Source organism: Bubalus bubalis, chromosome 1 (assembly GCF_019923935.1).
Source record: "Bubalus bubalis isolate 160015118507 breed Murrah chromosome 1, NDDB_SH_1, whole genome shotgun sequence".
NCBI classification, from domain to species: Eukaryota; Metazoa; Chordata; class Mammalia; order Artiodactyla; family Bovidae; genus Bubalus; species Bubalus bubalis.
The window spans coordinates 49,197,510-49,215,452 of NC_059157.1; the positions used below are offsets into that span (position 1 = coordinate 49,197,510).

A 17,943-nucleotide genomic window follows, 5' to 3' on the forward strand; every position below is an offset into this window, starting at 1 on the left:
GCGCCTCTGCTGGCCTTCCCCTTCCCTCCTCCGGTCGCGCCGCCGGAGGCTGGTGGGAAGGTAGCCCCCGCGCACGCGCGCGGGTGCGAGCATCTCTCAAAGCTGAGCGCGCGCTCGTGCGCGGAGCGGAGGCGATGCCGCCCGGGTACCCAGCGTGCGCCTGCTGGAGCGCTGGAGCCCAACTCCGAACGCCCCGCTCCTGTATCCTCCGCCTCTGATTGGCCGGCTGGAGGCGGAGCGATTGTCAGGCGGCCCAATCGGAGCCTGGTTTCCCACGGGCATCCCGTGGCCCCGCCCCCCGAAGCCGCCGGCCGAGGCACCGTGACGGCTCCCATTGGCGGACGGCGCAGGGGGCCCGCTCCGAGCGCTGCTGGGCTCTCGCAGCGCCGCCGCCGTCGGGCGCGCAGCTCTGCAGCGCGGCGAACGCCTCGGCGCGACCGCAGCCCCCTGGAGCCCGGCGGCCCCGCATTGTCCCTGGCCCCGTGGCCGAGATCCGGGACGAGCGTCGGGGGGTGAGTACTGCGAGCCTAGGGAGGGAGATCTGGCTGGCTGGCTAGCCGGAGCTAACCGGGAGGGAACGGCGATGAGGACGCCCGGAGCCCCTCTGCCCGTGACGGGCACGTCCTGACCCCAGTCTCCCCCCCGCACATTGGGGCTCCCGGCGGGTCCTAGCTCCCCCTCTGATCGGGCTTTGCTCGTATTGTTTTCACGTTTCCCACACTCGGGGAGGGAGGTGGGAAGCCGGAGAGGGAAGCAAGGGAGACATCCATCGCTCGAGGGAGCAGTCCGGAGGGAGACGGGCAGTGGCGCCCAGGTGCCTGGCGCCGAATGGAAGTGACAGTGTCCAGGCGTTGTCATTCGGTCTTCCCGGCAGCGGGAGGTCAGCGCTGACCTGCGGCGACGACGGCACTTTGTATGTGTCGGCTGATTTTTTTTTTTAAATCAACTTCGGGGAGGGCGTGCGTGTGCTTGCGTGTGTCTCGTGTGTGTGTTTGCGTCCCTGACTCGTGCACCCCGCCAGGCCTGGGTTTTCCGCGACGCTGACTGGGCGCTCACCCTGGCGATCGCTGCTACGCTCGGGACCCGACTCGCGGGGCGGAGAGCCTAGGGGATCAGCACACAGGGCCGGGGACCCCCGGCGGACCCGGGAGCAGACATTTACAGCGGCCTTCTGCGCGCGCGCAGACAATGACGGATCCGGGCGCGGGATCCTGGGGTCTGTGCATCGGGTCCCCGCTCGGGATCGCGGTCCTGTCTCGCTCCCCTGCGGGCCCGGTCGTTCGGATGCTGCTGCGCCGCGCGGCTCATCGCCCAGCTGGGGGACCCGCATGGGGCCCCGCTTTTGTTTACAGACCTCGCTATTGGGCAAGAGCTGCGCGCAGCGCTCCCCGGGCCTCGGCCACTGCCGCGCGCCCCCTCTGAGCTAGGAGAAGTTGGTGCATGCTGTCAGGTGACGCCCCCTCCTCAGGCCTCCTGGGCGAGATGCTGCGGGGGAATAGACGCCCAGACGGCGCCTTCGTGCCCTGTCCCCGCTGCGCACGGTGCTCCCAGGCCCCCTTACACCAGAGGCCCTCTCAGTTTGGCCGCCGTCGGGGCGCTGATGGAGCCAAGCTCACCTCCCTTCCAGTAGCATCCTCTAGCCTCATCCCCAAGCCGGCCAGGTTGATTCGGAGTCTCCCAATTCCTGCATGTTGGCAAGTCTTGAAGGACGCGCGAGCCCTTGGGGACTCTGGCCAATCGGTGCCCGTTTCAGTGGTACCCACGCGGCCCCACGGAGCAGCTGTGGAGCATTCCTGAGTCAGAGCAGTCCGGATCGGGTTACCCACGCGTGCTGACTTGGCATCCACTTTGTTTGAGCTGGAGCAGAGATTGAGAGCCTGAGCACTGAGGTTAAAAAACAAAACAAAACAAAAAACCTGGCTTCCAGTGCCTGCTCAGCGTCATCCACGAGCTGGGTGATCTGTTCCAGACCGAGTGACTTTAGTCTCTTTGCGTCTCAGTTTCCGGGTCTGTAGAATGGGGATAATTAATGTCCACGTTTGTGGGGACGGGGATTAAAGGACAATATAAATCAACTGGCAGTTACGGCCACAGAGGAAACACTGGAAAATTTTTCCCTGTTAGAGGGAATCTACTGCAGAGGATGACCCCGCATCTCTCACCCTTGCTGCAGTTTTCCGTTCTCCCGACTCCTATTTTTAAAACCATGTAGGATTGCCGTTTTGAGCTTCAAACAGGGCTTGTTTTACTTGACCTTAGATTTCACTCTACTTATCTAATCCCTTAGGGCTTTTTTTTTTTTTTTTTTGCATTTCCATTAGGTTTTCTTTTTAAATTTTTTTCCATTAGGTTTTACTTGTTTCTTCTTCCTTCCTTTTTCCTTGAGGCTATGCTGAGCCCCAGGCCTGTGTTTGGAGGAGGAAACCTTGTCCAAGTGGGAAGCGTCTGCTGCTAAACCAATGGCCGCTGTGCAAAGTGAATAATACCCGGATGGAGGGAGGTTTGAACAAAGAGATACCTGGAGGCAGGGAGGAACACTTCCTGGTAGAAGTGAAATTTGAGCTGAGTCTTGTAGCAGAAGTTTGGTAAACGGCTAGTTTCTGGAGCATGCTCTTTTGTACCCTGCCATAAAGAGTTCTGCCAGTCAGGTTGTCTTGGAGGGGTAAACACCGAAGTTGCTAGGTAATTATCTTTGCATGGAAGAGAAATATACCTACCTTAGGAGGAGGCTGTTGCCTGACTTGGTAATGTGGAAGAGGAGAACTGATTTCATTGAGTATCTGCAAAATGCTGTCAATGTGTTTTGACTTGTTTTTCCTCTGGTCCACCAGCTGAGCACTGCTGATTTCCTCCAGGCGAAGAGACAAGCCACTGTGTACAGGAAAAACAAAAACAAGGAAAAACCTGTCCATAATCAGATGAATAAATAGTTTGAAAAAGACAATCTCGGGTTTGGCTACAGAATAAGATAATGGAAAAAAAATGCTTCTGGTTTCAACACTCTTTTGCCTGTTGGGGCAAATTATTGAGCTGGGTGCCATAACACCTCATTTGAATGTAGATCCCAGGGGCCATTACAGGCAAGCAAACAACAAACAAAAACTAAGGGGGGGAGGGACTTGCAGGTTGTCCAGTGGGGGCAGAAGCACACAGGGAATGTTCCTCACAACCTCTGCCCCCCTGGACCTGCCTCCGTCACCCTAAGCAGATGTAGGAGTGTGGCATTATTGCTAGATGCCAAGGCATAAATGTGTATAACCCATTTGAAATTCCACTTGTAGAAATGATTCTGACCCTTCTTGCACTTGTTCTGGGAATTCTCTGGCCCTTAGGGATGCTTGAAGGCAGCTTTGCCTCCTGCTGCTGTCTGGGGATCAAATCAGTGGGGGGCCTAGACTTTAAAGGGAACACGTGGTTAGGAAATCTTGTTAGCTGACAATTCAACTTCACTCTAATGTGCATCCAAAGAGCTAGCACAAAGACTTCCTCTCCTGTCCCCCTGCGGTTGTCTCTCCCAGCTCCCCACTCTTCCCAGTGCCCCCCCCCCCCAAACCAGAAAGGAGTCTTGGTGCTCGTCTAACACCCCCTCCATCCCCCTGCAAATTCCTGCAGTTCTGTGGACAAGCAGATGGAACCCCAGGCCTTCTGGAGCGCTGGGGCAGGAATTTATTCCCAAAGCTTTGCTGAGCGCCAGCTAGCTGTGTCTGTTAACCCCTCTCCCTTCCTTTCCTCATTGCAAGAAGCTTGCTTACTGCCTATGAGACAGCACTTGAATAGATGGTGAAGTTCAAGCCTGTGCTTTGCCAAATGAGAAAAGCAGGTAAGAGTGTGGGGTGGGAATCCCGTCCACTTCTTGCCGAGAAGCCAGTGATGGAGGGAAACGTCTGCCTGAGAGTACGCAAGGCACGAGGGTGAAAGGGCAGAGAGAGGATTTGGTTCCTGTGAGCAGTGTGCAGAGTCCTGTGGAATTCCTGAATCCCAGCAGGTGTGGGCTTGTGCTTGTGCTTGAGAAAGATCCTTATTTTCACTCTGTCCAGTCATTTTATGTTATTAAAATTTTAAAAATTGGAGTATAATTGCTTTGCAATGTTTTTTTCTGCCCTACGACAACGTGAATGGGTCATAATTATAAATAAATCCCCTCTTTCTTGAGCCTCCCTCCCCTCTCCCATCCCCCCTCTCCATGTCATCACAGAGGACCATGCTGGCCTCCCTGTGTTTCACAGCAACTTCCTATTAGTTACGTATCTTACACATGATAGTGTATATGTGTCAATGTGGCCTCCTGTATGTAAAACAGTGTTTCACTGGCAATGTGTGTGTATATATGTGCGTGTATGTATTACATACACGCACATATATACATACTCATTTTCTTTTCTAAATTTAACAAGTGGGTAGAATGTTTCGGAATTATGTCCTCCCTTTTTTTTCCCCCCTCCATATAGGATGAGAGAAAAACAGATTTGCAAGGTTCCCAGCACAATTCTTCGGTTTTTCATGATTCACATTTCATCTCTAAATATCTGGTTTTATGTAATTAGTAATTCCTATTAAACATTTTTTTTTCTGTCATCATTGTAGGCCAATCACTTATTTAAAAACTTTTAAAAAAGTAAATAAAGGAGGCATTCAAAAAATAAAGCAGTACTCAGGCAGGAACAGAATTTTTGGAAAAGAAAACAGTGCTCTAGTGTAAAAGGTACAAAATATTAGCAGGCGGGTTTTTCCCTTCCATCCCCTTCCCAACTTCCACACCCCTCCTGCACAAGACTTTCACTGTTCCTGTGGTCTCCAGGGAGCTCATTAAGCCATCCGTAAAGGCCTAGACTGTGGGTGTACAGAGATTCCTCCCAGACTCGTGTAAGATTCTTCTAGAAGGCGTTGGAGCTCTTGCTAGGTAGAGAGAGATTCTTCCCTCATTGGGCTGAGGCTGAGTTTAGAGCCTGGCATTTGGCTGCGAGTGGGGTCTCAGTTCATTGAAATAGCAGCAAGAAAGAAGAAAAACAAAACACAAGCAGAGCAAAACCTTGGCACAATCTAAGAGCCAGTCAGCTGTGTACATCCAAAGGATGCTGAACAAAGAGTGATGATTCAGTGAGCAGCCCTGTGGGAGGAAAGGTGCTTTGAGAGGAGCACTTTCTGAATAGCCCAAGGCCCTCCGAGTCTTGGCGCAGTCACAGGGTTTCTTTCCATACAGAGATTTGGGTGTAGCAGTTTGGAGCCAAGCAGGAAGGTGCCACGTGTGTGCTGGCTCGGGCCACTTTGAAGGAGGAGAGATGAAAGGGAGGGAGGCGTTGTCTTTGGTTAAAATACGAAACAACCCGTACCACCCCCCCCGCCCCAATTATTTATTTCCAGCTTCTACAACAGAATTTTATTACAAACTAAAGGATAAGTATATTGATGAATAAACAGATGAGTGAGAAGGTAAGTGATTGGGAGACTGGACCTGGGACCGAGCTTGGCTTGGGATAGGTGAGGAGTAGATGGGGAATTAGGTGAAGGAGATTCAGTTGCTTGTCCTTAAAAACCCCAAACACAGTTCTCTGGGCCCTGGGAGGAGGCAGGATATCCTGCCTTCTCAGTGGCTGCCCTTCTGTTGCCAGAGTACCTGCCTCCTGGGCCAGGAGGGGCTAACCTTTTACACTCAGATTCATTCTGGTTCCTGCTCCTGGCTTCCTCTGCCATCTATGGCAGGGATGATGAGCTAGAAAAAGTCACCAGGTCAGCCCCAGAGGAGAGGAAGTCAGGGGGAGTCCTGGGTCTGGGAATCTTCCCTGTGGAGTTGTCAGGACCACGGAAATGGATGGGTGGGGGTTTTTCCTATCTGATGCTTGCTTTTCTTTTCTTTTTAAAATATTTATTATTTGTTTATCTGCACTGGGTTTTAGTTGCAGCGTGCGGATCTTCACTGGTGGCTCATGGGAATCTCAGTTCCCTGGTAGGGAGTGAACCTGGGCGGCTTGCCTTGGGAGCACAGAGTCTTAGCCAGTGGCCCACCAGGGAAGTCCCCAGTGCTTGGTTTTCAGAAGAGGAGATGGGCCTGAGGTCTGCAGGTTGAGCCTGAAGGGCCCTTAGGAGGGGGAATCTGCCTTGCCCACTCTTCCCACCCCATCCCCAGAGGTCTTTGGGAGAGAGATTCCAGCCCAAAGCCTGACCATCTCAGGCTTTCTCTTGACAAGATCCCTCTTGACCCAGATGGCTCTCCTGTGTTGGGCAGGGAGCTCTTGGCCGCATTCCGGGCACAAGAAGATTTCAAGCTGGAACGTCTAGAACAGTCAGGACCTTATTAGCTAGTTCCCACTTGCTTTTAGGACAGCGTTTGAGAAGGTGAGAACTGTGGGCTTAGTCTCATCGTGACATTCAGATGTGCATTTTGGTTTCATTTTTGGACTTAACTGGAGTCTGACCCAACTACTGAACTAATGTGTTAGTTTTGGTCTTTTTTTTATTTTTTATTTTTCTGGCTACCAGGAGTGGCTTGTGGAATCTTAGTTCCCTGACCGGGGGTTGAACCTGGGTCCTCAGCAGTGACAGGGTGGTGTCCTAACCCCTGGGCCACCACGGGGGTCCCTGAAATGTACCTCCTGATCTCCTCACATACACAAGGTTATCCTTGGAGTGGGAACATGGGGGTCTAATTCTTTCTCATGCTGTAGCCCCCCCAGGATCTGATAACCACAGCGTCGCTTTCTATGCCTATAAGGCCCCTAGATTGCTTGGGTACCCTGGTCACTCTTGGTTGTGCCTGGTCCCTGGCGTCATGGCTGATTCTGCCACCTGCCATTCTCAAAAGTGCCCCGGGGCGGCCCCCTGGAATCCAGAGCCCCAAGCGTCAGGAGTTGTCCCCCTGATTATGTTTAAGTAACTGTGGGTCGTGCTTCCCAGATGGCAAATCCTGCTCTGTTCTGGTGGCATCAGCCTCCATATTCACCTTTTGGTTTTTAAAATGCCTTCACTGCCATGTGTAAAACAGACAGCTGGTACAATGCAGGGAGCTCAACTTGGTGCTCTGTGATGACCTAGAGGGAGAGGGAGGTCCAAGAAGGAGGGAGACATGTGTATACATATAGCTGATTCATTTTAATGTATAGCAGAAACGAACACAACATTGTAAAGCAGCTATACTCCATTAAAAAAACTAAATAAGTGCCTTCAAGCTGTGCAGGGAGAAAAATGCCCCATGTGCCTTCTCTCATCTGAGATGTCTTTGGATCCAGAAGTTGTTGAAAGTGAAGTCACTCAGTCGTGTCCGACTCTTTGCAACCCCACGAACTGTAGCCTGCCAGGCTCTTCCGTCCATGGGGTTTTCCAGGCAAGAGTACTGGAGTGGGTTCCCATTTCCTTCTCCAGGGGATCTTCCCAATGCAGGGATCGAACCTAGGTGTCCCTCAATTGAGGGCAGACTCTTTACCGTTTGAATTATCGGGTAATCCAGAAGTTGTTAGGACCTTCAAAATACTCTTGCCATGGTGAAGCTTTGACCTAATGATGCTTCTTAACTGCCACAGAGGGGGTAGGGACTCTGTGTGTGCTTCTTATTCTCTTAAGGATCTAACATGTTACATTTCCAAATTGGCTTACTAAGGATGCAGTCTTTGGCTGTAAAACTTGAGTCAGTTTTGCTGTAATATATTGAAATCGCAGTTTCACTCACTGATGTTGATCGACCACAGTATTCTTCCTGATGCCAAGTACACTCCTTTCACGTGGATTCTTCTGTTCAAGTAATGCCAAGTTCAGTTTGTTTCTAGAAACGATGTGCAAAATAATAATCCCATGTCGTATTAGCAGCCTAGGGGAAAAGATGAGCTTGCTGTGAAAAACATGTTCTGTTTGTTTTTTTCCCACCCACTCCTGTACTCTCCAGAAATAAATCACTTTTGTTCATTTTTGTTCCTCTACTGATTATCTTTATATTGCTATATAATCTGCTTATGCCATTTTCATTTGACTTCCTGTTATGACAAAAGACAGTTTAGCTTACTTATTTTGTCTTATTTCCTTTCTTCTCCAGATTTTTGATGCTTGTATTTATGGTTCAGTCTTTCTGTTGCTTGTATGGACTAATTCAGCTCCATCAACCCATGGCAGTGCCCTTTGCCTCCTTTCCCTTTGTGAAATGAGGATGTCACTGTCCTGACCTGCCTTTCCTCTCGACTTCCCTTCCTGTTTTACCTCCAGCTTCTGTCAGATGTCAGGGTGGATGAGACTGTTCTGTAAGCATGATAAGGATGATGAAGTTTTCTGTGCTTTCTCTATTTTTTAATTGATAACAGATTTATTAAGATATGATTTATTGGGTTGGCCAAAAAGGTCATTTGGGTTTTTCTGTAACATTTTATGGAAAAACCCAAACAAACTTTTGGGCCAACCAATACATACTTCCTTGGTGGCTTAGTGCTAAAGAACTTGCCTGCCGATGCAGGAGATGTGTCTTTGATCCCTCGGTCAGGAAGATCCCCTGGAGAAGGAAATGGTAACCCACTCCAGGATTCTTGCCTGGAGAATCCTATGGACAGGCTACAGTCCATGGGGTCACAAAAAGCTGGACACGACTTAGTGATGGAACAACAATGCTGCTGCTGCTAAGTCGCTTCAGTCGTGTCCAACTCTGTGCGACCCCGTAGACGGCAGCCCACCAGGCTCCCCCGTCCCTGGGATTTTCCAGGCAAGAACACTGGAGTGGGCTGCCATTTCCTTCTCCAATGCATGAAAGTGAAAAGTGAAAAGTGAAAGTGAAGTCGCTCAGTTATGTCTGACTCTTAGCGACCCCATGGACGGCAGCCTACCGGGCTCCTCCGTCCAGGGGATTTTCCAGGCAAGAGTACTGGAGTGGGGTGCCACTGCCTTCTCCGTGGAACAACAATAATACATACCAAACAATTCAGTTCTTTAAAGTGTACAATTGAGTGGTTTTTGGTATACTTGCAGAATTGAGCAGACATCAATTTTAGAACATTTTCATTACCTCCAAAAGAAACCCATACCTGTTACCACTTACTTCCCTTCCCCACCCATCCAGCCAGTCTCTAGTAACCGCTGATCTGTTTTCTGTCTCTATTTGTTGTTGTTCAGTCACTCAGTCTTGTCTGACTCTTTGTGACTCCATGGACTGCAGCACATCAGGCTTCCCTGTCCTTCATCATTTCCCAGAGTTTGCTCAAACTCTTGTTCATGTAGTCGATGATGCCATCCAACCATTTCATCCTCTGTCGTCCCCTTCTCCTCCCGCCTTCAATCTTTTCCAGCATCAGGGTCTTTTCTAATGAGTCCGCTCTTCGCATCAGGTGGCCAAAGTATTGGAGCTTCAGCTTCAACTTCAGTCCTTCCAATGAATATTAAGGATTGATTTCCATTAGGATGGACTGGTTGGATCTCCTTGCAGCCCAAGGGACTCTCAGGAGTCTTCTCCAATGCCACAGTTCAAAAGCATCAGTTCTTTGGTGCTCAGCCTTCTTTATGGGCCAACTCTCACATCCACTCATGACTACTGGAAAAACCATAGCTTTGACTATATGACCTTTGTTGGCAAAGTAATGTCTCTGCTTTTTAATAAGCTGTCTAGGTTGGTCATAGCTTTTCTTCCAAGGAGCAAGCATCTTTTAATTTCATGGCTACAGTCACCATTTGCAGTGATTTTGCAGCTCAAGAAAATAAAATCTATCACTATTTTCATTGTTTCCCCATCTATTAGCCATAAAGTGATGGGACTGGATGTCATGATCTTAATTTTCTGAATGTTGAGTTTTAAGTCAACTTTTTCACTCTGCTCTTTCACTTTCATCAAGATGCTCTTTAGTTCTTCTTTGCTTTCTCCCGTAAGGGTCGTGTCATCTGTGTATCTGAGGTTATTGATATTACTCCCGGCAGTCTTGATTACAGCTTGTGCTGTATCCAGCCTGGCATTTCTCATGACGTACTCTGCATATAAGTTAAATAAGCAGGGTGACAATATACAGCCTTGACGTACTCCTTTCCTAATTTTGAACCAGTCCATTGTTCCATGTCTGGTTCTAACTGTTGCTTCTTGACCTGCATACAGATTTCTTAGGAGGCAGTTCAGGTGGTCTGGTATTCCCATCTCTTTAAGAATTTTCTAGTTTGTTGTGATCCACAAAGTCAAAGGCTTTGGCATAGTCAGTGAAGCAGAAGTAGATGTTCTGGAATTCTCTTGCTTTTTCAGTGATTCAGCAGATGTTGGCAATTTGATCTCTGGTTCCTCTACTTTTTCTAAATCCAACTTGAACATCTGGAAGTTCACAGTTCATGTACTGTTGAAGCCTAGTTTGGAGAATTTTGAGCATTACTTTGCTAGCATGTGAAATGAGTGCAATTGTGCACTGGTTTGAGCATTCTTTGGCATTACCTTTCTTTGGGACTGGAATGAAAACTGACCTTTTCCAGTCCTGTGTCCACTGCTGAATTTTCCAAATTTGTGGCATATTGAGTGCAGCACTTTCACAGCATCATCTTTGAGGATTTGAAATAGCTCAGCTGGAATTCCATCACCTCCACTAGCTTTGTTCATGGTGATGCTTTCTAAGGCCCACTTGACTTCACATTCCAGGATGTCTGGCTCTAGGTCAGTGATCACACCATCGTGATTATCTGGGTCATGAAGATCTTTTTTGTATAGTTCTCCTGTGTATTCTTGCCACCTCTTCTTAATATCTTCTGCTTCTGTTAGGTCCATACCGTTTCTGTCCTTTATTGTGCTCATCTCTATAGACTTGCTTACTCTGCACATTACGTATAAACTGGGTCATATAATGTATGGTCTTTTGTGACTGTCTTTCAGTTAGCATGTTGTTTTCAAGGGTCTTCCAGGTTGTGGCATGTCTGTACTTCATTCCATTTTTAAAAAAATATTTATTTATTTAATTTGGCTGCACCAGATCTTAGTTGAAGCACGTGAGATCTTGGTTGCAGCATGTGGGATCTAGTTCCCTGACCAGGAATTGAACTTGGGCTCCTGCAGTGGGAGCTTGGAGTCTTAGCCCCTGGACTACCAGGAAAGTCCCAGCATTTCGATCTTTTTTATTGATGAATAATGTTTCTTTGTATGGATATATCACATTTTATTTACATCCATTCATCAGTTGGGCATTTGGGTTGTTTCTACCTCGTAACTGTTGTGCATCGTTACTGCTGTAAACATTAGTTTACAAATACTTGTTGGAATACTTGTTTTAAATTCTTTTTGGTATATACCTAGGAGTGGAATTGCTGGGTCGTGTGATAATTCTATGTTTGAATTTCTGAGGAGCTGCTAGATTGTTTTCCAAAGTAACCGTACCATCTTACATTCCTATCAGCAGTGATTGAATGAGGATTCTATTTGCTCATATCCTTGCCAGCATTTATTATTATTTTTTTTGACTTTAGTCATCTTCGTGGGTGAGAAGAAATACCGCCTTTTGATTTTGATTTGCATTTCCCTGATACGTAATAATGTTGAGCGTTTTTCAAGTGCTCATTGGTGAATTGTGTATTGGACAATTGGACATTGGAGAAATAGACATTGGAGAAATGTCTATTTAGACCCTTTGCTCATTTTAAAATTTGGTTTCTGTCTCTATTAAATCATACATATTCTTTGCATATTCTTGATAAAAGTACCTTATTAGATAAATGATTTGTAAACATTTTCTTCATTTGGTGAGTCACCATTTCACTCTTCTGAGGGCATCCTTTACATATGGTTTGCTTTTGAAAAGCCGAAGGTCAATAAAGATGTTTGCTTAGTTATGACTCTGACAGTAACTAAGTCAACTTTGTACTCCAGGTTATACTAGTTTTATATTTTCTGTAGTTATACTGGAATGACTTAACTGATAGATTGAGAAAAGAAATACTGGGAACATTTTTAATTCTCTGATTGCACATTAAAAAAGAGCAATTTTTTCATTTACTTTAAAAACTGTGTGAATGACTCGGTTATTTATTTACCAAAGTTGCAGAAGGGTATATTTTTGCAAAGTAATTTGAAGGGAGCTGTCTTGGGTGTCAACTTTTGGGTCATACATTTTTTTTTTGCTGGTTGAAATATTTATCACTGTGTTATATTAGGTTCTTATATTAGTTAAGAACTGGGGCCAGTTTTGCTCACCGGGCGACCTTTGGAAATGTCTGGAGATATTTTAGGTTGTTCTACTGGAGAAGTATCTAGCATCTACCTAGCTTCCCAGGTGGCTCAGACAGTAAAGAATCTGCCTGCAGTGCAGGAGACCTGGGTTCTATTCCTGGGTTGGGAAGATCCCCCGGAGAAGGAAATGGCAACCACTCCAGTACTCTTGCCTGGAGAACTCCCATGGACAGGGGAGGCTGGCCGGCTACAGTCCATGGGGTCGCAAAGAGCTGGACACGACTGAGACTGAGCGCAGCACTGGGGGAGTATTGAGCATCTACCTAGAGACAGAGAGATGTCTGGCATCTCGGCGGTACAAGCCAAGGATGTTGCTAACATCTGCAATGCAGGGTCAGTGCCTCAGACAAAGAGTTTCTGGTCCATAGTCCGAGGGGCTGAGGCTGAGTAACACTGCATTCAAAAGACACAAGTATTGTTAGAGAGCCACACATTTAAGTTTCTTTACTTAGGATAGTTGCCTGTGTTGTTTAGGTGTTTGGAAGTGAACTATCTTGAGACATCAGATTATTTTGGTTATTTAAAACATTTCGGTCATATTTTAGCGAAAATTAGATTTGAGTATCTTTCTTTTTTTCAGGTACAGAGTTTTAAGATATTGGATAACAATTTCAGGCATTTGGGGCTTCTCAGTGCTTAAGTTCATCTTTTTAATGACTTCCGGATGTTGCTAATGACTGTATCCTGAATTCTGCTGTGCTTCATGTTATGGGAGGAAAAATATTTGCAGGCTGATCATTATAATGTTACTCTTCTTAAGTAATTTATTGAGCATGAAAAATATGTTTAGAAAAAAATGTTCCCAGTGCAGTGCAAGATCTACTGTACAGTTTTATTATAGAAAAGTCTTACGAATGTTGGAATCATCTCACTTTGAAATCTTTATGATTAGAAATTATTTCAATTCTACAATTATATCAATTGAACTTTAACATTTCATTGTCATTTAAAAAAGTACAGCCTCCCAACTATGGTTTTTGCTCAACGAAACAATTTAACAATTTTAAAGTAGATTTTAAAAATTCACCCGGTGGTTTTGTTTTTCCTTTTTTTTTTCCTTTTCTTCACTTCCCTGACAGTTAATTGCTTTAATTTGGGGACTGAATGCCTGCAACTTTGGTCCTGTGACCTCTCACCAATTGTATCAAACCATTTAAATTACTTTAAAGAAAAGGTTTGTGGGTGCCTGCGGCATGATTTCAGCTCAAATAAGAAAGCACCCAAATGACCTCCTCTTTCTTGGAAGAAATGGGGTCATAACCAGTTGGACTTTTTTGATAGATGTTGTTAGGTTAGTCTTAGGACCTCTGAATCTTTAGAAATCCAAGTGAACGAGCCTTTCTTTAAACTGAAACTAGTTAACAGAGCTTATGTGAGTGAGAAGGGCTAAAATGATTCCTTACATATAGCCTCTGAATTTTGATTTTAATTAATTTAATTTTAATCTGTGCCTTCTTAGCCTGTGATACAGCAGTTCTGAATCCCATCTACATCAGGATAAGTGAATTTATGGGCCTGCTAGCAGCCAGCAGTGTATAGTGTCTGGATTCTATTATAGCATATGGACCCAGCCCCTCCAGCATTCCAAAGCCCAGCCATAGCTAAGACAGCCAAGGGTTACACGTACAGGCCTATACATATAGGCCTTGAGGAGACTGGTACCAAGGCCATAAAATATAGTTCTTGGTTGCTGTGTTATGGTTGCTAGGAAACCATAACTTGGGAAAAAATGGAACTCCTGCAAAAAGATCTTAATGTACCTTAAACATTAAGGTTTCCATCTTGGAAAAGTTATTTGGTAGATTTTTGAACTGAAGAGCTTAATAAGGAGTCAAGTTGAATAGTTTAATGCCTTGAACATTATAACTAACTTAAGGATGCTGTGAGAGTCATGTTTCTGAATTTCCTCTTTTTATTTGAATCAGATCTCTCTGACTTCTGCTGCTGATGCTGCTAAGTCGCTTCAGTCGTGTCCCCATATAGATGGCAGCCCACCAGGCTCCCCCATCACTGGGATTCTCCAGGCAAGAACACTGGAGTGGGTTGCCATTTCCTTCTCCAATGCATGAAAGTGAAGTTACTCAGTCGTGTCTGACTCTTAGCGACCCCATGGACTGCAGCCTACCAGGCTCCTCCATCCATGGGATTTTCCAGGCAAGAGTACTGGAGTGGGGTGCCATTGCCTTCTCCGCTCTGACCTCTAGCAGTATTAAAATGGTTAATGGCCTTTGATTACCTGGCTCACTGTTGATTTTTCTCAGATGTTCTGTGGGGTTCTTTTCCCTCGCATTTTCTTTATCTGGATGATTCTTCCCAAATAACTCATCCTCAATTTTTTTCTTTAATTATAAAGTATTTCTCTTAATTACATCAGGTAAATATAGCCAAATAGCAACAATGAATGTCTTTTAGTGTTGAAGTTAGGGGGAATCTTATTTTCTTAGGCATAATTTTCTCAAACTGAAAGATTTTATAATCATTAGGGGTTACTTGTATAATCAGAAAAATTATATTGATTAAATCCACATTCATCTTTGGGTAGATGGTGACTAGTAGAAGCTTAATCTCCCAAGTTGTATTTTTTTGTAATCCATTTAAACAAGGGGATTAAAGAGCAAAGTGCCCTCTCAAAAGTAAGGATCGCAGGACTGTGGATTCTGGCCTGGAATGAACAAAGATGAGAAAGCCCTCGGGGGCAGCCAAGAAGCCCAATGATTAAATCTCAATGGATGGATTAGCCCCATTGTTGACTGATCTTTTCAGGATGGGACTGAACGCAGACCTTCAGTCATCAGAAAGTGGTTGACCTTCGAGGGTTGACTGCTTCCCTTTCTTTATACTCCTTTCCCCTTAGGCGATGTTCTTACACCCACAGTTCCAGTCATGGCTGTGTCTCATGAGCTCAGTTTTTCTCTAGGATCACCTCCTAGTTCATGCACTATCCCATCTTCTCTGAAGGTCCTAAAACCTTGATTATTTCTAAGTCAAGCTTAATTCATATTTGCGTTCGTTTTCTAGGGTTACTAGTAAAAGGTGCCTCGAATGGATGACTGAAGACAAGACACATTGATTCTCTCGTAGTTCTGGATGCTAGAAGTTCAAAATCAAGATGGCCGCAGGGCCATGTTCCCTCCGAAGGTTCCAGGGTAGAATCTTTTCTTGCCTCTTCCAGCTTCTGCTGGCTCTTGGCATTCCTGGGCTTCTGACATCCTCACTGCAATCTCAGCCTCCTTCTCATGCTCGTCTTCTTTTGTGGCTGTGCGTTTGTTTCTGAATCTCCTCCTCTCTTGTTAAGACACTAGCTATTGGATGTAGGGTCCATCTTAATTCCTATTTAATGTCACCCTAACTTGGTTATATCTGCCAAGATCGAATTTCCAATTAAGATCATAGTCATAGTTACTACAGATCAAGGCTTAAACATATATTTTGGGGGGACACCACTCAGCCCACAAGTGTGTGCGACCACTCCGTTAGACTGCCTGCTAAAGTCACTTGAGAGTGCATAGCGTGGGTGTGTACTTACTGCTAAGAAGCGTGACTTTCTTAGAGCTTAGCTCTGATATGTCACCGTGTGTGGAAACTTACAGAGACTCTGTCTAGCCCTATGGCCCCAGGCCTGCTTTCCCACTTCATCTCTCAGGATTCCTTTCTCAAATGCTTAGAGCCAGTGAAGCAGGAGTCCTCTTTGCCTTGGGATACATCCTATTCTCTCTTATATATGTTGACACTATCTCTAGATACGGACTATTCCTGTTTTTGCTAGCCCTTCTCCCAGGTCTGGTCGAAATCAGCCATCTTTATGTCGTTTCCTCAACATTTTAGTGTTTAATGGTGCTTTATTTTTATTTTTTGGCTGTGCTGTGTGACTTGCAGGATCTTAGATCCCTGACCAGAGGTTGTACCTGGACCCCTGCAGTCCAGTCGTAACCACTGGGCCACCAGGGAAGTCCTTAGTGGCTTTTTTATATGGAGGTGTTATCATAGTTTGTCTCGCGTTGTTTCCTAGACTGCAGGCGCTATTTTTTTCCCCCCCTCCTTGGAGGTCTTCTCACAGTCACTTCAAGAAAGGTCCTCCTGAGTGCACTATAGCCAAGAAAAGCCATGGCTTGGAAAGGTTCATGATTAGCCCAAAGAAACCGAGTGGGGAGGCCCAGCTGGAAATCTCACTAAGTCTTCAGGGTCCAAATGGCAAGCTGTTACCATGGTGCTGGAATAGAGGTCATCATACACTCCAATAGCAACTGAAGAGAAGCCCCAAAGACAGAACAGTTACCTAGTTTTCCTGGGAAAATGTATGGATTCTGGGATATACAGAGGGCATGAAGGTAGGGTTGACCTTAGATTGCAGACACTTTGCAGTCAGGATCTCAGCCAGACTGATCTTGGTTTTGCCCATCATGCCTCTGTGGAGGAGCTTGATGCACGTTAGGATACACTTGCCCCCAGCTTATAACATTCCACAGTTAGTATGCAAGCATGGTGTTCTGTTCTTTGCCAAGATGGTGGGCTGTTGCTATGGATGAGAAACCTAAGGTGGTAAAGGTCTGGACTCAGGAGAGACTTGGGACAAGCATATTCCTTGATGGATGACTTGTAGCATGCGGGGGGTGCAATGTTGAGACCAGAGCATTAATTGCAGATGACCACAGAGAGAGGGATGAAGGCCACTGGCTCTAGGGAAAGTGAAATCTCAAGTTGCTGGTTGAGATCAGATAAGGGTCCAACTCTGTGCTATGGCATTTCTAAACTATTTGCTAGTTGAGGCCTTGTATTCTTTGCAATCTCATGGACCATGGCTCCTCTGTTCATGGAGTTCTCCAGGCAAGAATACTGGCGTGGGTTGCCTTTTCCTTCTCCAGGGGATCTTCCCAGACCGGAGACTGAATCAACATCTCCAGCATTGGCAGGCTGGTTCTTTACCACCAAGCCACCAGGGAAGCCCTAGTTGAGGGCAGCAGAGGCTAATAAATGCAGTAGGAAGTGGCAACCCACTCCAGTATTCTTGCCTGGAAGAATCCCATGGACAGAGGAGCCTGAAGGGCTACAGTCCATGGGGTTGTACAGAGTCGGACACGACTGAAGCGACTTAGCATGCACGAGGCTATTAAAGGAACTTTGCGTTGCATGGATCAGCTTACTCTTTAAAGTATATTTTTATTTACTGTATGTTTGTTGTAAGAAACAAACCATAGTTGAAACTGACCATAGTTGGTTTCACCTCCCAACTAAGTCTTGTAAGAACAATCAAGTATATTTAAAAAGAAATATTCTGCATGTTGCTACTATAGGAGCACATTGTTGCTTCTGGTTTTTCTTTGTGCTTTCTTCTCCATCTTTTCATGCCCTTTTTACGTATTTGTAATTCGTGCAGAGCTACAGATGTGTATCTTCTTTTCTTCGACATTACATCAATTCTATGAAGTAACTACATGGACAAAGGCGAAAAGAACTGTGAGTATACCGGGTACAAACTCCCAGTGCAGATAAACTGACGTGAGGTTTGTTCTTTGCAGTGAATGGGAGATCAGTGGAACTTCTTTTGAGCTGGAGAATTGGCAAAATGTCTGGACCATTAAGAAAATGGATTTTGTGATTAGCTTGAAAACTAGGCCAAACAACAAAGACATACTATATAGTGCAGGGAACTATATTCAGTATCCTGTAATAACATAATGGAAAAGAATATGAAAAAGAATATATATATATATATATATATATGTATAACTGAGTTACTTTGCTGTATAGCAATTAAAGACAACATTGTAAATCAATTATTGTACTTCAATAAA

At 45.8% G+C, this 17,943-nt stretch overlaps 1 protein-coding gene across 2 annotated transcripts in view; it reads left to right on the top strand.

Moving 5' to 3' along the window:
- Window positions 1-397: 397 nt before the first annotated feature.
- TIAM1 (TIAM Rac1 associated GEF 1) overlaps window positions 398-17,943 on the top strand; it is a 459,371-nt gene continuing 441,825 nt past the window's right edge. For both annotated transcript variants that reach the window (XM_006053559.4, XM_044939649.2), the window contains exon 1: window positions 398-512. The gene's annotated coding sequence lies outside the window, so the exon portion shown is untranslated. The remainder of the gene's footprint in view (window positions 513-17,943) is intronic.